Genomic DNA, 21,482 nt, shown 5'->3' with positions numbered 1-21,482 from the left:
TTGTTTTAATTCTTTGAAATAAGGCAAATTTTAGCAGAAACAGAGCAGCATTATGATTTTCATACGTGCAAAGAATTTCTGCTCTGCTTACAGATTGAGTCAGGGCTGAATCTAAAGAGTGGCTCTTCTTATTGGCTTCAATATAATTAGTTATAATTTGAGAGTGGACATATGGGACATCCATTCTATCAGTCTCTATCTCCATTTTCCTTTTTTGCACTTCATGTGGCAATTCTTGGATTAGATAGGAAGATAGGAAATATCCCTGTTTACCTGAAACCTTACAAAAGCTGAACTGAAATAATTTCCACTTTGCTGGTTATTTTTCTCAACTGAAGTTTCTGAACTTCACCTGGAGTCTTTTGCCAGCTGCTAATCAGGTTTTCAGTCAATTTGCTTGGCTAATAATTTTCACTTCTCATCAGCCTGTCAAAAGTGGGGAGATGTAGAATTAGTGCTGTGATCCAGTTCACAAATAAAGGTGTTTTTTCTACGGAGTAATTTGTAATTACTCCAGTAATTTGTGCTGATGGAATGCCAGATCCTTGGTGCTGCAAAGGGCTTTGTCTTAAGCTGACAGCACGTTGGGGTCCTGCCCAAAATGTTTTCCAGTATTGTGTCACTGAGCTAAAAAAAAAAAAAAAAAATTAAAAAAAAATTTAAAACTTATTTATCCAAGCAAAGGGGTGGAAATTAACTTGGAAATTCCTTCACCTCTGGAAGTGCTCCATCACAAACAGGGAGATGGGGGGCATGTTCTGGGATCAAGTGCCAGATTTGATCTGGTTTCGTGATCACGTCTGCAAATGCACCAAGGAATCCTCCCTCCTTCCTGGGCTCTCCTGCTCAGACCTGCAGCCAGGGCTGGCTCCTTAATGTAAATACAAATGGAAATGCTTCGAGGCCAAGTCACACAAAAAACCCTTCTCCCACAGGTCTTGCTGTATCAAATAGAGCTTTTTTAGGGCTGTTTCCCACGTGGAATTTCTGGTGACATCACCAGCGCTCTCCAGGCCAGGGAAGGGCTGCCACAAACCCAACACCACCACCCAAAGCTGCTATATCCTGAGCTCCTTGGTACAAAATCCTAAAAAAAAATACTTAAAAGTACCTTTTAAGCAAAGGAAAGCGCCCAAGGTATTCTTTTCCCTTTGCCGTTCAGACTGTTTCTTGAAAATGCAGTTTTTCAGTGTTGCCACATAAGTTGTCTTAACTTTTAACAAAAATTGTCTTAACTTTCATATACTTCTCATAAGACTTCACAGTATGCTAAGAAAGAAGCATTTATCTCAAATTCAAGAGCATCTACAGTAAATACTAAGTCATCAAAACCTAAAGGATACTATTTCTGCAAATATTTTAGATTTATGGATGTTGAGGCTGGTTGTGTGGCAATTCTCTGCTCCTTGGAATGAAAATATATTCGTAGATATGACCAAAAATACTCAGAAGAATGCAAATAAAAATCTGTTTGACACAGAAATTGGAGCAAAAGGAGTGCTGCCTTTCTCATGCTTTGTGTGTGGGTGCAGTGGCAGGAAAAGGACTTGAATTGAATTTATCCATATAGAAATCTAGTATTACTGTGGCAATTTATTCAAGGGCTAAATCAACATTTTTAATGAAACTTGGCAATGTGCTTTGGATAATATTAAGCTTAGTGAAAGTAGCCATGATAGCAGCAAGGAACTGAACTAGGATTTGTGGAACAAGGTCACTAAATGAACTGTTTAATTATTTGCCGAAATAAAGATGTGTTTAAGGATAAAGTAGAAATTTACAATAATTAGTGGGTTAGCCAACTGCCAAGAATGAGGTTTATCCAACTCTCTAGCAGGTTGTTCTTAAATCAGAGATATCCAGTGGAAGGAAATGCTTCTTTGGGCAGACAGATGTTACTTTTAGTTAATAACAGCTGACCTATGACTCTCAATTTACACATCTTAAAAATATGTAAAGACAAAAAGTAGATCTTACTTTTCAAAACACAATTGAGCCCAGGAAGTAAAATAAAATCATTCTGATTCCAGTACACCACGATGGTCTTGATGCAGCTTTAACTGTAACTTAATATCTGGCAATTTCATAAGGTGCAAGGCAGAGATAATATATAAGTCAAGTTAAGATGCAAATTCTGCTTTTCACAATTTGCATTTCATAATTGGAGGAGAAAAAAAATAATAAGAGCATTCCCAATCTACAGTTAGAAGTTATGCTTATTGAGGCATTACCCAAATCTCTTTGGGGGCTGCATGTGAATGGAACTATTAGCTGTGTGGAATATGCATTTAATATAAAAGCTTAGCTGTATGGCCTGTCAGCATGTATCCTGTAAATAACGGGATGTTTCTATAATATTTTCACTTTAAAAGTCCTGGAACCTACTTGAAAGCATATAGTACCTACTGAGGATGGCAACATTTTTAAAATCATTTTAAAAGTGAAGCGTAGTCATCGAACAAAACCTGCAGTCACAGACTGCAGTGGAATAGAGATGGAATCTCTATAACTAAAATAAAAATAAATCAGCAAAAAGCTTCCATTTCTAGTTCAACTTACCCCTTTCCACTTTGATTTATCAAAATTGAGGGGTTTTTTAATGACTTAAGAGAAACAAAACCTTTTTATTTCTGTCTTTCATTTTTTGCTAATAAAGGATCTTTTATGGTTCTCATTCACACATGTATTTCCTAGGAGAAAGGCTTTGCTGGATAAGGCTCAAAATATCTATAAGTTATTCTGTATATTTCAAAATATAATCCATTCCTGTTGCTCGAGGGTATTCATAATTTCTGTGCTATTTCATGCATGCCTGCCATTGAGTGGATGTACAATTACAGAAGTGGTTTGGGGAAAGGCATCTTAAATACAGGAAAAACATTCTTATGGATGCAAATACGCTGGATTCTCCTGAGACTACGACTAGAAAAATAATTTTAAAAGAAGTTATTACAGAAGAAGTGATCCATAATTCTTAGAAGCAAGTGTTAAGAGGTACTCTTAATCCAACTTACTGAGAAGTAACGTGTATTTTTTTTCTTGTCTATTTTTTTCTTTAATGAAGAATTCTCTGTTTGCACAGAGCACTGTGACTCTGACTTATTGCTTAATCTGCATGCCAAAAATTTCAGTTTCATAGGTTTGGTTTAGCGCATTTGATGTCACTGCTACCGCCCTTTTCTTCTTTTTTTATTTCAATTGAAATTTTACTTTTGCTGGTTTGATACCTCTTGCTTGAGTGATAAAATGGAGTGACTATCAGAATCAGGCCTAAATTTAAATTGATAGAAAGAGATACCTTGCCTCCCTGCTTTTGGATTTGCTGAAATTTCGAGATGCAGGTCAGCTTAGTGGGATCTTTGCCACCAATAATTAAATGATTTATTTTTTCACACATAATCCCTGCTTCTTTAGAGAGCTCTAAAAGTGTTCAAGGTATTTTTTTGGGAGCTCTCAGAAACACCTGAGCAAACCAGAGAAACGTAATCAGGTTTCTGAGAGTTTGTTTGAAGGTCCCAGTTGTTGCCAGGAGGAGACTTGTGCCACCTGCCTTGCCATCCCTTGCTCCATCAGAGGCCAAGCAGGGAATGTAATATTTATTTTAAACACGATTGTTATGGTGCTCACACTCATTGTTTGTTCTTGACTTCAGGGCCTGATTAAACTTAGTCATGTGTGTAATTGTGGGTAGAATGAGCTGCTGCATGGTTTTTACTTGTTAATGATAAATGTAGATTTCTTTTTTTTTTTTTTTTTTTTTGCCTAGTGTTCATGCTCTCCTCCCTTTCCGTATCTTCAAAAGGTTTTTTCAAGTCTTTGCAGGTATATGTAATTTACTTGGAAAGAATTCCTTTAGCATTGCATCCCAATACTGTAATAAGCTGGATTTGTCTTTCTTTTGATGAACTTCCACCCCGTTAAAAGCACTCGGAGCCTGTGGTGAGCCCAGGGCTCCCTGGGGATCCTCTCTCTGCATTTGTTTAATTCATTGCTTGCGGTTCACATTTTTGGAGCTCTAATGCAAAGTTTATTTAAAGTGTGGTCTGCCACCACCAGTGACTCAGGTAGGAGAAACCACAGATCTGCCCTGCAATCTGGCATTCTCAGGGGGTGACAAACCAGACTTTGGGTTTTCTGTCTCACACAACAACTCCTTCTCTTAAAAGTTCAACCAGGCAAAAATTGGGTTCTGCTGAAAATAAGACCAGAACCTTCCAGAGGGAGTGTGAAGTTCACACCACAGTTATCCCTTTTTAGGGAAAGATGTACTTAAGAGCTCATATGACATGTCACTTTTGTATTCCCCTAAGTGCATTTATTGAATACAATAGGAGGGAACTTTCCTGGATTGGCAAACACTGTGGTCACTGTGATCTTCCAGTCAGTCACTGCAGTGAATGTGTACAGCAATGAGAAGCTCGTTCCTGCCATCATGAATTTATGGAATGCAATGTCTAGAAAGTTTTTGATGATTACTCATTCAGGCTGAAATGTAAACAAGCTAAGAAATATCTTAGAAGTGGATGGTTGGGTTATATGATCCTTTAATGTGAGTATTACACCAAAAAATTTAAATAGTAAGTTAAGGCATCTTTGTGATTCATGCATGCTTAGCATTATCTTGTGCTTGTGGTCTTTCTTTTCTTCCTTTCTTTCTTTCTTTCTTTCTTTCTTTCTTTCTTTCTTTCTTTCTTTCTTTCTTTCTTTCTTTCTTTCTTTCTTTCATGATAATAATGCAAAAACTATATAAGGCATGAATCCTTGGGGGGAAAAAGTGGTAACAAAAAACCTAGAGTAATTTTTCATTCAACTCAAATTCTGCCTTATTGAAATGAAAAAGGCAGAAATAAGTGCACCAAACCACAGCTGCTTTTCTCCTGGTGGTTCTACCTGTGCAGTGTCTTTTTTTAACTGAGCAGTCAGTGATTAGGCTTCCACCATCCACGTGGCAAGGGGTGATTTCTTTCCATGGGGAGTGGAAGGAGTTGGGATCCACCATCACCATTTCTCCCAGCTCCCCAGGGAAGGGTGGGATAATGTGAAGACAGGAAAAAAATGAGCATTGTCTGCTGACCTCAGAGGTTGCCATTTCTCCTGGGAAAAGTCTCTCAGCTCTCCAGTTTGGAGCACATCTCACAGGTTTTTGTCACTGGTAATAGCCCAGTAATTGACTGCTGATGGAGGAGTTATTACTCAGTAAGTCTGACAGGACTCTACCCTCTGCTGTCTCAGGGCATGTTCCTTAGGTCAGGGTTTTATTGCTGTGACAAATCTGGTGAGATATGTGTCTCCAATGATTCATCTATAATACATTTCACTGAAACGCTTCCAGAAAATTTATTTCATATTTCAGGCTGTGAGATTGCAAGAGAAGAGCTTAAAAAAGGGCAGTGATACCTTCTTCCTCTGTTATCTTTCTGATAAAATTTTTTGATGCTTTTCCCCTGCCTTTTCAACCGAGGTTTTAACTGGAGTTGTGTTTCCCCTGAGTTTTTTTAAACCCCTCTTAGGTAGGTTGTGGGTTGGAGTAGTTTAATTTATCACATTATGCATTAGTTTTGTTAAATACTGAGAACCTCAATGGGGTGTTTTAATGTGGGAGGCCAAAGAATTTCTCCTCAGAGGTAAATTACACTAAGAAGGAGGGAAGATTGTGTGTGGTTGAGGTAACCAGCAGTGCTGGAACAGCTGTTGGCTTTTGAAGTAGACCATGCTCCAACATTTTCAGCCTTTGAGGGTAAAGGGTGGGAAACTAAGAAAAGGAGACTGTTAAAAGCAACAAAGAAGGCAATATTTGAAATTCCAGTTGCATCCATGTGGGTGCAGGAGCAAACGTGCACTTTTCTGTGTGAGCACTTCTGCACAGGGCTCTTGATGGTGCCATTAAACCTCAAATTCCCAAAGCAGCTTTTCAGGCAGAATTATTTTCACATTATTTGTAATAGGAAGGAGCAGGTAGTGTAGGGGCCTGAGATTTTGATCAGGTGTTGGCAGGAGATTGAGATTAGGATGATGGAAAGCCCAGGTAACACCTCAGCCCTGGTGTCAAAAATAGCATGGCAGAGAATAAGAGGAGAGCTTGGCTGCATTAATGACATAAAGCTGCCTCAAATACCTTTGTTCTTTGGACTGGACATGAAGTTAAGTCTTCTTTACTGTATTGAATTGGAATATTCTGTATTGCACAACTCTCTGGGAAGTCCAGTAATCCCTTAAATCATAATGGACCCCAGGAAACCTGCTGGGGAAAACCCTGTGCACAGAAACACACCAAGACTCATGATCTGGGAAAGAATTTCACAAACTCTTGCAAATGCTGATTGCTCTGCTGAGGTGATTGCCCAGTTCAGTGCACTTTACAAAATTCAGATTTGCTGCGTGAAACTATTAATCTTTCTATTTTTATTTCTCTTCATCCTTTTCTCTTTATTTAACTTTTTATCATTTTTTTTTCCTCCCAGAAATGTCACACCTCAGCAAAGCAGAGCTAAAAAGCTACCATTTAGATTTAGCAAAACTTTCTTGGATTTCTTTATGCTAAAATAAGAGCTTAATCCTCTGCTTAAAATCCAGAGAACTAAATGCTTGGGAATTATTTTTTCAGGAGTGGCTTTACAGTGATGGCTATGCCTAGATTGTCTACTTTTCTTCACCTGTCTAATTCCACCGATTACTGTTGATTGTGAAGACCTAGGTCCAGCCAATGAGAAATATTTTATCAGATTTTATGTCCTTTTAGGCCTCTTGTGTGTGATGCATAAGGATGCTGCTGACACTGAAAAGGATACAGATTTTCTGTTCCAGAATGCTTGAATTCTGGTGCAAAACCAGATGAAAAAGGGGGAAAATTTATTTTAATGCTGTTGCTGCTTCAGAGTGGCTTGGAGGAGGTCTGAGCACAGAAAAGGCTGAGAGGTGGCACTGGACATGTCTGAGAGCAGAGACAGGAGAGGGAATGTGGTGAGAGGCACCGATGGCACATTTGTTTTCCTGTTTACCATGCATCTATATCTCCCCAAAAGCAGTAAATCAAGCCCTTGACATCCATGGCAATGAATTTCCAGAGATATTTAGAGCATCCCCAGATCTGGTCGGAGTGGATAAATATTCATAAATTTATACACTGTGACTAATACATACGGTCTGAGCAAATGCACTTCCATGGTTGGGTGAGGGGACTCATCTGTTTCTGTCAGCCTGTGTCAGAATTCCTGTGGCATTAATCAGGACCCCTTCCTGATGAGTTCTGCCATCTGTGGCAGGGCACAGAGCACATACTCATGCATCAGTCCAAAAACTTTGAGAATTAGAGTTGCACAAATCAGGTCTCTCCTAAAATTATTTGACTACCTTTCACTCTCCTTGAGCATAAATAAAAATGTCCTTATTAGAAGCTGCAGGAGGTGCAGAATTAGATTAATATGAGCCTTGTTAACACAGAATATTGCTGACACACTCCCTTGATTGCTTAATAACACTTAAAATAATTCCTTTATTCATCTGTCAAACCATTCATAACAATTGTCATGTAGCTGTTGCATCACTCAAGCTTGAACATACAACCAGCAATTTGAAAGCTAATTACATTCTTGTGTTTTCCTCACAGTTTTCTGTATATCAGCTGTTATAAGGGGACTGGGTGTAAAACTGAGAGAAAACGGTCAATTTTCAAAAATGATCAGCATCAGAGTCAGTGTTGTAATGAATCCTAAATAGAAGTGAGATAAAATGAAAGGCTCTTCTCAAAATTGTTTTGATGATTCAAAGTACTGAGGTAAATTAAAATCTAACAGCAATGTAGCCACTGGCATCAGTGTTTCATCTTGTATATTTAGAATGAGAACAGTAATAATGACTAAAACTGAGGAAGTGGGGAAAATGTACAAGAAAATTCCACTGTTTGGTGAGGGTGAGTTTCATTCTAGCTCTCATGCCAGAAAGATATGAGATTTCTCATGTGCTTCTTTAAAAGGTGTTAATTATTCAAGAGCATAGAAATAAATATTTTATATTCCACTTACACAGATCCCCCAAGGAGTATTTGACATCAAAGTAAGAGACCTGTCTGTTAAGTTAAAAAATTGTACCTCTGGCCTTGTGTTTATCTGGAAAAGATAAAGAAGGTATTTAACTTGAGAAAATAATTTATGACAGGGTTGTTGAAAAAGGTGCTAATTGTATAAAAAGGTTGAAATAAATTTGTTTTATGTTGTAGAAGCTCACAGAGATGTGATTTTCTATAGACATCAGAACACAGAGAATGTTCAGTGAATTTAAAAGGAGTCTGAAAATAATTATTTGTTTGTATTTTTTAAACGTATTGGTAGGTTTTCCACGTAATAATTAAAATCACCAGGTTCTGAGCTATGATTTGGCTACAGGAATAAACTGTCATCAACACCTAGTTCATATTGTGATCTTCCCCACTCCCCAGATTCCTGAGCAACTCTATAAAATATTTTCACAGGGGTTATTTTTTGTTCAGAGAGGAAAACGGTTCATTACTCATCACTTCAATGTTCTGCCACAACTGGCTAAACATTGAAGTTGCACAAGTGTAAAACTGGAGTAAAGTGGTGATAAATCATTTGGTTTCTGCTGGGGATGTGAACCATCCAGTTACTGCTTTAGTCCCTCTGGAGCTGATCCTTGGGTAAGTACTGAACTACCTGAACAAAATTCTACTTTTATTAAGTTATCCTGACAAATTATAAAGAAAACCTTAAATCCTTTAAGCTAAAACTCACTCCTGAATAGAAAAACATTTCTCCAAGGAGTGAACCTCCTGGATTTGCTGTATGCCACAAATACAAAATTATTTTTCTGTTCAAATGCTGTGACAGTGTGAAACTGTTCTGGAACACCACGTTAGGAAAGAATATCTTGATATTAAAATTCCTCTCCAGTTGTACATCTGTGTAGCTACAGCATGGACTGAAAATGTTAAATGAAAAATCAAACCAAGCAGATTATACCCAGTTGTGTTGATGAAACTACTCAGAACCTGAATAGGTGTTTCAGTTGAAGTAAAAACAGACTTGAAGGCACAAAGCAGAAAATGTCCAAATAAAAATAAAATGTTGTCGGGATGTGATGAGTTGCCTGTTGACTCTTTAAATGATTCAAAATACTTTGTGAGCTCCAAAGTTTTAAAAAGAGGCAAATCCATCAAATTTTTTATCAATGCTACTAAGAGCCATCCTGGAGTGTAATGTGTAAGCAAAATGTCCAAAGAAAATGTCCAAACCAGTATCCCCAAGCCAGTGATGATGGCTAGGGAGAGAAGCAAGGGGAAGAACAGGAGGGCAGGAGAGCAAAGCTTCTTTTTTTTACAGATACACAAAGTTTGTGCAACTTCCTTTTGAGGTGAGTGTTGGAGTGTTGTCTTTCCCAAATCTGGGAGCACCTGGGATTGTTTGGGACAGCAAAGCTCTGCCCATGGGCAGGTGGTGGCTGGCATGGCTAAACACAGGGAAAAACACAGCAGAAGATTTAGGAGAATCATGTCAAGCACTGGAATAAGCAGGGATGGCATTGTAAGGGCTTGGGTGAGGGTTTGGGGTGAGGTGAAATTCAGTTTTAGAGGGATATGGTGTTCCCCAATTGAGTCCTTATCCACTCTCTGGTGTGAGACCTCTCAGGCTCCTGTTTGCCTTGCCACTTTCTGCCCTCCAGCACAACACTTGAGAGGCACAGAACTGGTGGCCTCCTGCATGCCTGGTATGCATTTACACCTTTTCTGCTCTAGCTGACACCAAATCAACCATCACATCTGAGGGCAGGAGGAGGAATGCTCGTCAGGCTGTTTACTCAGCATGACTGGGTGCAGGATGCTGCCAAAGACCACAATCCTCTCTTGCAAGGTTGAGATGTTCCTGATGCTGTTATAACCTTTCCTCGAGCTAGATTTACAGAAAAAAAAAGCCAGATTTTTGTGTTACCCTGAGGCACTATTAGCCAGACACTCCCCTTCTTCATGGTTTTGTTCACACCACTCCCAGCTCTGCACCGGCTCCTGTTTCTTGACGTGTTCTCATTTTGCCAACTAAAAATACAGATTTGTTATTTCTGACTTTTCTGTTGCTGAGGTCCCTTTGAAAAACCGACCCACAGACGGGTAGATCACATTGAATATGGTGGCACATGTAATTTTCAGACACCACTGGAGTTTCATGATGCATCAACCAAAAAGCATATTTCTATTCCAAAAAGAAATATGCACGTGAAAGAAAAAATATAATTTGAGGGAAATTTGTATTAGTAAAGTTCATTACAGACATGACAGGTAGTAAATAGGCTTGGATGCTGTTGGACAGGTGAGTATGCATGTCCTGTCCAAGCCTTTCAAATTGCTTGAATCACCCTGAATCTAATCTATTCATATTTTTAATTCTCTTCTCCACTTTTTTTTTTAATCAGGCATTACTGTCTTCAGTAGTATTTAGTGTTTATTTTTAAGAATTTGCTTGATATTTATTTAAAGGCCATTACCTTGCCATCAGAAAGTTGAGTCTCAGGGCTTCCAAATCATTAACCTCAGAACTTCTTTCACACCTGAAATTGCTGTTCCTTAGCAAGGCACCAACATTCCAAATGTAATTGAGTTCTCTGCTTTTACATATATTTCTTGGCTGACTCATGTTGACAAGAGCTTTTCATCTAGAAAACTTCCCAGTTGTTAAGACTTAGCCAATTTGACATGGAATTCAGAAAATGAATCCAGGTAGAGCCCGGTGCTGCCTGCATAAAGGTGCACCTGTGTGGAGGTTTACCTGCCACCACCTGACATCTCCAAATATTATTCTTCCATTGTATGTTCTCACAAAAGTAGGTTTTCTCATGTAACAATGTCCCCATTGTTCCCTGGAGCAAAAACGTGACTGCCTGAATGTAGGTGAAGAAAAGAGAAAGAAAAGAAAAATCAGATTGTTTCTTCTGAGCAATTCCTACTGCATCCTGGAATGGGTTTGGGAATCCTTGTGTGGTGTCTTAATTCAGGTAATTCCCTCACCCCAGGCTTGGGTCTGGTCCTGTCTGTCAGAGGTACCAGCCTCAGGGTGCTGCAGGACACAACAATTTCATACATTAATCTAGAGGTTATTGGCTTGAATGCTGGTTGTGTCAAAACAGCACTCGACTACAGAATTCCAAATGAATAGTGGGGATTGTTTATGAGCTATGGCAAGACCTACAGTTCTAAAAGCCTGATGCTCTTCCTACTTAAAGACTCTGTAGAGTAGAAGCTAATTAAGGAGAAGAGAGTGACAGGACATAATCAGGGTCCTCAGTCTTTAATAATTCCTCACAGACATTATTAGCATGTCAGCTCCTCATTTGTGTTATTGTGGATCTGTTAGGGGAGAAGGATTGGCAAGTCTTAGATGAGAAGGTAGATTGTGGGGTTTTGTTTTCTTTTGTTTTGATGGGGTTTGTCTTCCAAAGACAGTTTTGCACTACGCAAAATTAATTTCCAGTGAGCCAAGGAAGTAATCAGTGCTGCAGGACAGGATATTACAGGGATATAATTGAAAAATTAAACTTTTATTATAAATGTGCAAGCAAGACACCTCTGTAGACTTTTGTCTTTTTCTTCTCTGCAGCAGGAAAATTGTAATGTATACTGTTGTATTCTCCATCCTTATTTTACCTTCTTTTCAATGTGGTGCTATATATATTTTCTCATTTTCCATCTTTCAGCAAAATGAATTTTCCTGCCACTAACCAAGCTGTCAGATAAATGATAATAAAATTTGTTTATTAACCTGAAAAAGAAACCAAAGGAGTAATCCATAATAAAGTAGACAGTAGCAATTCCATATTCCATCTGTATACAAAGCTTATATGAGAATTTCTTGATAATACCAACTCTGAAGGTAGTGTATTTTATTTTATTTTCCTTGATTTCACAAGAATTTGCTGTAGATATTACTGAACAAATGAAATTAAATAGTGCAAGGCTTCTCCATCGAGCAAGTACTGAAGAAAAAAAATGTAATATGTTGACAATAAAAACCTTTTTAATTAGATAAATAAGACAAGCTCCTGGATGAATGATGACTGATAGGTGATAAAGCTTTTTGGTGTTTAATTATAGATGAACTGACACCATGAGGATAGAGCAGATGTGTGAGAAGGGCTTAGGCAGCAGCTTCAGTTTTATTAAAAAGCACTTCAGAAGAAAACTTAATTATACACAGGCAGTGGATGGATATAGACAGGGGACTGAAAAATTCCTGGTCTGTTGAGAGATGGCATTAAGCAAAGTGGCAGGAGGGCAGAGGTTTGGAGCCTGGTGGTTTTCTGCTCCTTTCCTGGAGCTCAGGGTGGACCTGTCCATCCCTCTGTTCCCACCAGTTCCTGGCACACCTTCCAAAACAAGCTTGTCAATGTTCCACCTCTCCGGGAGGTTTCCAAAGCCAGAATTAGTGACAAAATTTGAGAGGCATCCCCCTTGTGCAACCTCACTCTTTCTGGTGCTGTGCAGAGAGGAGGACTATCAGCCCAGCCTCCTTTTCCCAGCAGAATTCCTTCTTCAGTCAGTATAAACTATTCTGTATCAGCTGCAGGCTGTCCTCTGGAGTTCTGTGGAGCTGTTGTCTGGTTGAAGGAAGCCAAGGAATGAGGACTAAGCTGAGCTGTGGCTTGATCTTCTCCCTACTTGCCAGATCAAGTCGAGCTTGGATGATTTTGGGGGTCAGTGGCAACTTTGGGCTGAGAAGGTTGGGGCTGTTCAGCCTGGAGAAGACAAATCTGTGTGGAGGGACTACAGGGAAGGTGGAGAGGGGACTCTTCATGTGGAACTAGAGGGACAGGACCCAGGGAATGGATGCAGACTGCCAGAGGGCAGGGATGGACGGGATATTGGGAATTAGGAACTGTTCCTGGGAGGGTGGGCAGGCTGGGGCTGTCCCTGGATCCCTGGCAGTGCCCAAGGCCAGGCTGGACACTGGGGCTGGAGCAGCTGGACAGTGGGAGCTGCCCCTACCTGTGGAACACATTTCCCAGCAGGAATTGCATGGGTTTTAAGGTCCTTTCCTACCCAGATCATTCTGGGAGTCTGTGATTCTGTGAACTGTAGGGAAATAATCCACTCCATCTTTTGTGCCTTTACCTTTGGCCAGTCAAACCCTCCATCCATCCAACTGAAAATACAAAAAATCTGATAGATTACTTCTTAATTCTGAATTTAAATTTATTTTTAAACGGTGAAGCTGTCGCTAGAATATTTATGCATTTTCTTTTTTGGCTCATAATCTATTAATTAACAGTGTGCACTTTGAAATAGACACTTTTTTCTTGATTTTCTATTTTAATCCTTATCTCTTCTTCCTCATACCTCCAGCCTGCTGAGTACACCCACTGCTTCCCCCTGAAGCTAATGTGAGAATTTAAATTTCAAATTACTGTCAGAAGTGGATTGCTGTTCAAACAAGGCATCTCAATGTTCTCAAACACCTTGATGAATTATGCATTCAGAGGGCGTTTGATCAATGAAATCTTTAGTGTGTTTTTATTTATAGTCTCTTTCCTATCAATGAAGTTGCCTTCTGCTTGATTTCCGAAGCCCAGTCTGACAATTGCTGTGGTGTTGCAGGTATTTTATACACTTACCTCTGAAATACAAAGAACAGATTAATAAACATTGCATGCATGACGTGTGGTCCCTAGACTTATTAATCAACATGGAAGGTTAACTGCTTGCATTCAGAAGCATTCAGAAAAACACAGGTATTTTCCCTGAAAGGGACTGAAGATAACTTTGTTTTTATTTTACTATTTATTCAAATACTCTGGACAACTAATCATGATATTAAATGATGGGAAGCTATTTTAAAGGTGTCTTTATAGCTTTAACCAGAAAGATAGATTTCTTATGCATCCATTTGATGTTTTAGTAATTAAAAAGAACCCCATATGCAGCTCATTAGGTGAATAAAATGTATACTTAACAGAACTCTAAGAATAAGAGAATGAATCTGTAGAAAGGGGATCACTCAGATTAGGGAAAAAGTTCTTTTTAATGGACACATGCTCAATATAGTGTGATTAAATGGATGAGTATCGATATCTACTGAGTCTGAAATAAATATTCTTAGATGTATGGGCCCAGCCTCCACACTTAGTCTCATCAATTGTAAAAATCACGTGGAAGTGGGATACTTTTTTAGCCTGTGAATGGTTTGTTTATACACTCGCCAGTCAGTAGCTATTGCAGAGGGCTCACCTGCCAGAGTCCTTCCACAGGGCCTCCAATTTCCTGCTTTTTTAATCACCCTGTGTCATTGTGTGTGTGCCTTCCTTCCTGAGGATTTCAGTCAGAAAGCAGGTGAGCCTAAAAACACTAATTGTGGCAGGTTAAATTCCCTGGTATTTCAGAAGGCAGCACCTTAAGCACATGGAGCTGCTGCATTTTCACTTTTGTGGGTTGAAATTTAAATTTCCTATTGTACATCCCTCAGGGCTTACTTTTGGCAGGTGGCTGGGCTGTGTAAGAAAACATCCGACCAAAACTGTAAGTTTGCAGTTCTTGGGTAGCCTGCAGGGTTTTTGTGAAGATCTTATTTGGTTAGTAATCACAGAATATCCTGAGCTGGAGGGGACCCATCAGGATCATCCAGTCCAACCCCTGCCCCTGCACAGACCCCCCAAAAATCCCACCTTGTGCCTGAGAGCATTGTGCAAACACTCCTGAAGCTCTGGCAGCCTTTGTGCTGTTCCAATTCTAAGCAAAATTGCATCTGTATTTCTTTTACGTAACATGATTTTTTTTTTTTTTAATTTTTTTTTTTTTGTCTGGGAAATAAAAAAAGGCATTTTGTTCTCCAGCATGAAAGAGTAATGATGGAAAGTGGGATTACTGATCTCCCTTCCTGTGGTCACAGCAATGGTCAGGGCTTGCATCAGAAGATCACTTTGTAAAGAGGCAGTCTGCAAAAGCTGAAAGCCATCCCAAAAGGCAGAGGCAGCAACATAAATTCATCCTAATCTGGAATTTGGCCCATGACATCCCTTCAGGTGGGTGGGCACGAGGGAAGATGGGAAGCCCTGTGGGACTGTAAGGATCCAGGGATGGTGCAGGCTTTGTCTCTGAACAATTGTCTCCCCTTCTCAGAAGGCTGAACCGGGCAGGAAAATGTCTCTTTTCCAAAGGAAGGGTTTATATGGCAGAATGTTGAAGCACAGGCTGCATTGCTGGTGTGGATGGGAATTGTGGTGACATCCAGGGCAGGAGAGGCTGGGATGGTGCATGGTGAGGATATCAGCACCCCTGTGATGCCCTGCTGAACCCACCAGCAGAATTAACTGGGCTTAAATATTTACATTGCAGAATGATGCAACAAGCAGTGCACAAAACATGCTGATGACAGGCAGACAATGCTTGTGGTGCAGCTGTGAGGAAGTACTGAGTTCTCAAATATGGATTATCTTTGAATTTGTGCTGGCTGGTAATCCACTGTAATTCCCATTAAACAAGCATTGTGAGCAGCCTATTGTTTTTAGAGGAGTTAAATGAGAATCTTAATGAATTAAGAATGTACCACATTTATCTGTGAAGGAAAAGCTTTCATCTTCACTCCCTCAGGTCCCAGTGCTCTCCTGGGGAGAATGGTCACCTGCTGAATTGACCAGAACAAAGTGCTGAAAATTGCTTAATAGGAGGAGAAGCAATTTTTCACTAATCTGTTTCAGGCTTGCCAGAGGTGATTTCTCAATCTGAGCTGTGGCTGCTGGAGCTCAGAGGGATGGCAAGCAAAAATGGGCAGGTGGAAATTGTTCAGCACAAAACCTGCTTGCCAGGAGCTGCCTTCCTAGCAGGGAGGTTCTGGAGGGCAAAAGTGCTGTTTGGGCTTTTATTTCCCCTTGGCTATCAGTGGAAGGAAGATGTGTAATCATCCATGACTGGCAAAATTAAAAAAAAAAAAAAACAACAACCCTCTTCCTTTACCTTCTGAACAAACTGTCGGAATAGGAAGTTTGAATTTCAGCAGAGTGAATATAATGAGGTCAGGGCAGCTGCAGAGCACTAATCATTCTTCAGAAAAAGGCCACTCTGTGCTCTCAGTGTGAAACATTTCCCGTCCTCAGACATGCATTTTATCCCCTTTTTGTCTGGCTTTTGCAAGTGGACGGCTTAGTCAGCCTGGTATTAACAGTTCTTGTATTCTAGGCCTTGCTATAAGCTTGATTACATAGGCAAATTTTTGCAAAATAAGCTATTTGTTTAATCAGTGAATTTAAAGGGCAGTGGTATTGCACAAGTTCCTGAATTACACTCTGACTCCACAATTATCCCTTTTTATGCTCCAGAGGAGGCAAACCCAGACCCTGTGGATGCTCCCTTAGCACAGGAGTCTGAGGAATTGTTCTCCTGTTGCTCTTCCTGTGTGCTAGAAATTGAAAAAGTCCTGACTTGTCTCTAAACCTTAGAAAAATGTTATTTTATCCAGTACACGTCCTGCTCTATTAACTTTCCAATACTGGTGATTTCTGAGGGGTAGTTCAGCCTGATCAGCTTTGAGAAAAATTGCCTCTGGGGCAGAGAAACTTGATCATTTTTCTTGTTGGGAGCCAAAGTAATCTGATTTCAACTTTGCTTTATTTCAGGGGCTGGGTAACATTAGTAAATTCATCTGTTTTGTGCGCAAACTGTTAGTATGTTTGGCATTCAGCTATCTGATTCTGTACTTTTTCATATTTCTGTAGCTTAGCCCACAGGATTGCAGCAGCAGCTGAAAGTGAGTAACGTTACAGGGCAGGATTTGTGGTGCTGCTCAGCCCGTACGCAGCACAGCTGGAAAATAATGCGAAAAGTATTGAAATTATTATGGAAAACATGAAGAGCTCTTATGAGAACTGCAGGCTCCTGAAGCACAAGAAACTGTACCATATGTGAGGCTGGCAGAGAGAGGTTTTTGGGGGGAATATAGTCCTTGGAGCAACTAGTCCTGACAGTTTATCGAAGGCATAAAGCAAGACAAACTGGGAAAAGTAAACAGAGCGACAGAGCCGCCTTTGTCGGGACAGGTTTGGGATACAATGGCTCATGTTGTTGTTGCTTCCTGAGTGATCCTGCCCCATCCCTGCCAGCCAAGAGCTTTTAGTGTGCCTGATTACCCCTCTCTCATCTCACTGCCCCTCTGCTCAGGTGGGGTGAGAGGGGGGCATGAAACAACAGAGTGTCCCCCTGAGCCCAGGCTGCTGCGCTGAAAGCTTTTCCATAAATTGTCCATTTTCTGTGTTTGTCTCACAGATGTGCCAGAATTCTGGTCAGAAGGTTCACCAGCCCCTTAAGACTGGGTTTTTAACGGTGTTTTATTCCTGTGGATGCAGAGAGATGTTTTCTGGGAGAGTTGAGTGTGCCTTGGCTCGTGAGTTCCCAGGGGGACAATTTGCTGTGCTCACTCAGCCTAGAAGGAAAGAAATAAACCTGTAACATCTGCAGAGTCATAAACATCTTGAATAAAAAAAAAAAAAAGTTGTGTTGCTAAGTATCAGGAGTGAAGGTTTTCTTCACTCCTGTAGGCCTCATCTCACAGACAAATGACCATAAAGCCTTACATGCCCTGAGAAATGTGCCTGTGGTCGTTTTCAGCACACACATTCTGTAATGGTATCCATTATTACACATATTCTGTTCTCAACACAGAAAATCCTTAGAAAGGCAGAATAGAGCAAATTTAGATGGGGAGAAACTCAGCATACATTACATATCATTTACAGATCATCTGGAACATCTTTGCTCTCTCCGGCAGGAGTTAAGAAATTTTCTTCCAAAATATTTTTGCTGTTGTAAGAATTCTTTCAGGCCATAAAAACCTTGAAAAGCTGCTTGTTCTTATTCTGCCTGCAGGCAAATTACAAAACTTGCTGCTCTGAAGAGAAAGAGGACCTGACACTTTTATACTTTCATGGCTTTGGTAATGGATTGTGCATGGGTGATGGAGGGAAGATAAAAGGAAGAGGTGCATTTCCATATTTTCTTGTAGAGTTGAAGGCAAAGATCTAATATTCTGAGGTTCTGCAAGGCAGTAAGAAACTTTAAATTTTCCTAATATTACTCATTTACTTTATTACAAGCTGCAAGAGAGGCACTGGAATTGTGTCAAATTCAAAATTCACAAAAAGCTAGTGCCAAACTGCTCTGCTAGGAGAGCAGGGAGGGCAAGCTCTCAAAAACTGTAACCCCTGTCTTCTCTGTGGAAAGGTGCTTTGTTTTAGCTTTTTTTTTTTTTTTAATCTATTGGCTTGAATATTACCAGCTACTTATAATTAGAAACTCGTATTTGCAAATGCAGTAAATTGAGTATAACCAGAAACTGCAGCTCTGGAGGGAGGACCAACCAAGCAGCAACAACCACAAAAGCGAGGTGGGTGATGCTCCAGAGCCCTGTTCCTGTTTCCTGGCAGTGCAAGTGGAGGCTGGGAGCTGCCTGCTGCTCCTTTGCTTCTCTAAAGTGCAGCAGCGAGCTGTAAAACTGATCCAATGAAAGCCCTTAAGGTCTAGTGGGCAATCACCAAAACAAAAGGTACAGTTCTCTTTCAGCCCAAGCAGCACAACGTTTCTTTGATTAGACAGCTGAATATCCGAGTAAATAAAGGAAGAAGATCATCACTTGCTCTTACTTTGGGAGCAATTAATAGTCCTTTGATAACAGACTATTTCCTTTTTTCCGGCTTTTGCACTGCCCTTCCTTTCCTTCTGCTGGTTAAGCACTCTCAATAGAGTTTCGTCTCAAACTGTGGGCAGTGGAACTCCTGATGTTTTTTATCTTTTCCAGGTGATTAATTTTGTTTCGTTTGGTTGAGGTTTTTTTTGCTGTTGGTTTTTTGGGGTTTTTTTTATGTATGTGGGACACAAAGGTTACCCTCCTAAAATGAAAACTATGGAAGGTTTTCTCACAGTATTTTGTCCTTTCCTCCCTGGCTAACACAATTAGACTGAAATGTTCTTGTATATCCCGGATAGACTATTCAGTAATTTCATTTTGTTCCATTAAGCATTTATTTTTATTTATTTTGACTGTTAGAAAGTTCCTGTGTATCTCAGTTGATTAAGAAAAAAGCAGGTGGGGGTGAAGGAAGAGAAAATTCCAACTGGATGTGTTTCTGGAATGTAGAATTATTCTGGAAGCTTTGTGGTTTTTCTTTCCAACTGAATGATATTTTTTTGTTAAAATCGTGCTTAATATCATACATAAAAGAATTCCATAATTGCAAGCACCATAAAATTAGATCTCCTTATTACTGGTGATGATACTACTTTAGCAACAAAATTGATAGTTAGCAATCATGCATAATTCAATTTGTAAGTTTCACTCTGCAGCTGTGCATTTGTTTCCAGTCTTCCTGTCCCATTTAGATACCCATTCCAGGACTCTTTTTTTTTTTTTTTTCTTGAAAACATGAGAAATTCTCTTTTTAATGTTTCAAATAACTAACTAACTCTAGAACTGACAACTTTCTAATCTATTTGTGTGCTTGAGCCCTGGCACAAGAGCTATTTTCCTCTCATGGTAATGGTGTAGAGTTATACGTTTTTTATTTATTTAATTGTTTCATTGTTTTCCTAACAATTTTTTTTCTTTAAGGCAGATAACTCTGCCATGGAGCAGCCACACACTGAATCCCTCTCAGATTTGTGTCTATGTTGGAACAAGGTTAGAAGTGGCAGCTTGTTCTTGGTGAGAGGGAAATGCAAGTAAACAAGGCTCTTCAGAGGCAAATTAAACTGTGCTCGTGCCAAAAATCCTGAAATTATGCACAGCAGAGCAGCCCTTGGGCTGCAAATGGGCATTTTGTAACCGTGCTCCTTTTTGCTGTCTTTTTCCTGTGAATGTGTGAACTTCTGGCCATTCACTGTGCTCCAGGGGTGGAATATGGTTCCCCCACCCACCCTCCTGCAGTTCTTACCTGGCCTGGAGACATGAAATCACAGAAGCAGTCTGATTTTTGAGATCGGTAAATACCCATGCTGCAGTGACAAGGCTTTTCACCCAGTGCTCTGGGATTGGTACAAGGACCCAGCTGGTGATGCTGAATTTCGCACCAAGTGTGGGGTTTTAGGCGTGGTGCAGCCAGAGCAGGCTGACAGGTGATCCAGCTGTGGCTCAACAGCTGTGCTCAGGTTTGGGGGTGTTCCCTGCCCACTGCTTTTGTGTGCAGGTGTTGGAATCTGAGCTATTGATGGTTCTGAGACTGTAGAAAGTCTCTGTCTGTCAGCCCCCTGCCAAAGCAGAAGCCATAATTGGTCTGTGCTGGTTTCCAGGTTGTTTATTCTGTTTATCTCTAACATGTTCTGCTGCCCTGCCCAGCTCTGTCCTGCAGGGCAGCGTGTGGGGCTCTGCCCTCAGTGGGATGTGACAAACATTAAATACCAGAAACTCCCTGGGCTGCATTTACAAGAACGTGCCAATATCTGTCACCCACGTTGGACAGTGTGTCCCCAGCCTGAACCAACAGAAAAATGCCAACACCACAGTGAAACATGGAGGGCATGAAGAAGGAGAAAAAGGACAAGGCACACCCAATTTCCTCCAGCTTGTCCCCTTTGGACCCCTCATCTAGAATCCTAAAATTTTACTTTTGCACCCGTGCCACACTTAATTATTACTGATATCAAACACTCAGAGCTGGTAATTCATGCTGTAAGATTGAAAACTCTTTTCCATGGACAGAGATCACAGCCAGTGTCTCTGGGGGCTCTGTCCAGGGGGTTCCTGACCCCTGCCAGGGTCCCAGACCTGCCAGGACAGCCAGAGGGAAGCTGCATCCACATTGTTCCTCCTTCTTTGCTCATTATATATATATATATATATATATATATATATATATATATATATATATATATAATTTTTAATTTCTATTTCTTTGACTTTCTGTCTTTATGGCAAAGAGTTTTTTAGTGTTCCACGGGTTTATTGCCATGGGATGACTAATGCTGGAGCAGTGCTGGGCCCAGATCACCCACTTTGAGGGTAAAACAGAAGGTGCCTCTCAATTCCCCCTGTGCTGGTGTGACGGGGATTTGAGTCACCCTGACTCATCCTTCACCCCCTCAGAAAGCCCAGACCTACAGCACAGGAGAGGCAGAATTCCTCGTTTGTTTCTTGTTTAATTTTCTTCTTTATTTTATTTCTTCATTACTTATTAGGCCTAGAATTACTTTTCCCATAAAAATAATAATTATAAACAGATTTGTTTCTTCCCGCAGTGAGTACAGCAACCCCTGCTGCTGCCGCCCTCACCTTGTGGCAGGGATTTAAAACAAAAATCAACACTGAATCCTTCTGTTTGGAAGGGTGACTATGACAGAACAAAAACTCTTGCTGATACCTTTATCACCTTTTACAAGCCTTTCCAAGCAGCTTTCTTTTTTTTTTTTTTTTTTTGTTTGTTTTAGTTTTTTGTTTTGTTTTGGTTTTTGGTTTTTTGGTTTTTTTTTTTTTTTTGTTTTGTTTTTTTTTCTTTTGTTTTGTGATTTT

General features: G+C 40.1%; 1 protein-coding gene across 1 annotated transcript in view; it reads left to right on the top strand.

Moving 5' to 3' along the window:
• Positions 1–21,482, top strand: part of XRCC4 (X-ray repair cross complementing 4) — a 141,219-nt gene that overhangs the window by 87,891 nt on the left and 31,846 nt on the right. The gene's annotated exons all lie outside the window — the stretch shown is intronic.

This window comes from Lonchura striata, chromosome Z (genome assembly GCF_046129695.1).
Source record: "Lonchura striata isolate bLonStr1 chromosome Z, bLonStr1.mat, whole genome shotgun sequence".
In the NCBI taxonomy this organism is placed as follows: Eukaryota; Metazoa; Chordata; class Aves; order Passeriformes; family Estrildidae; genus Lonchura; species Lonchura striata.
Note: the sequence above shows the minus strand (reverse complement) of the source record. Positions and strands in the feature narration are given on the sequence as shown.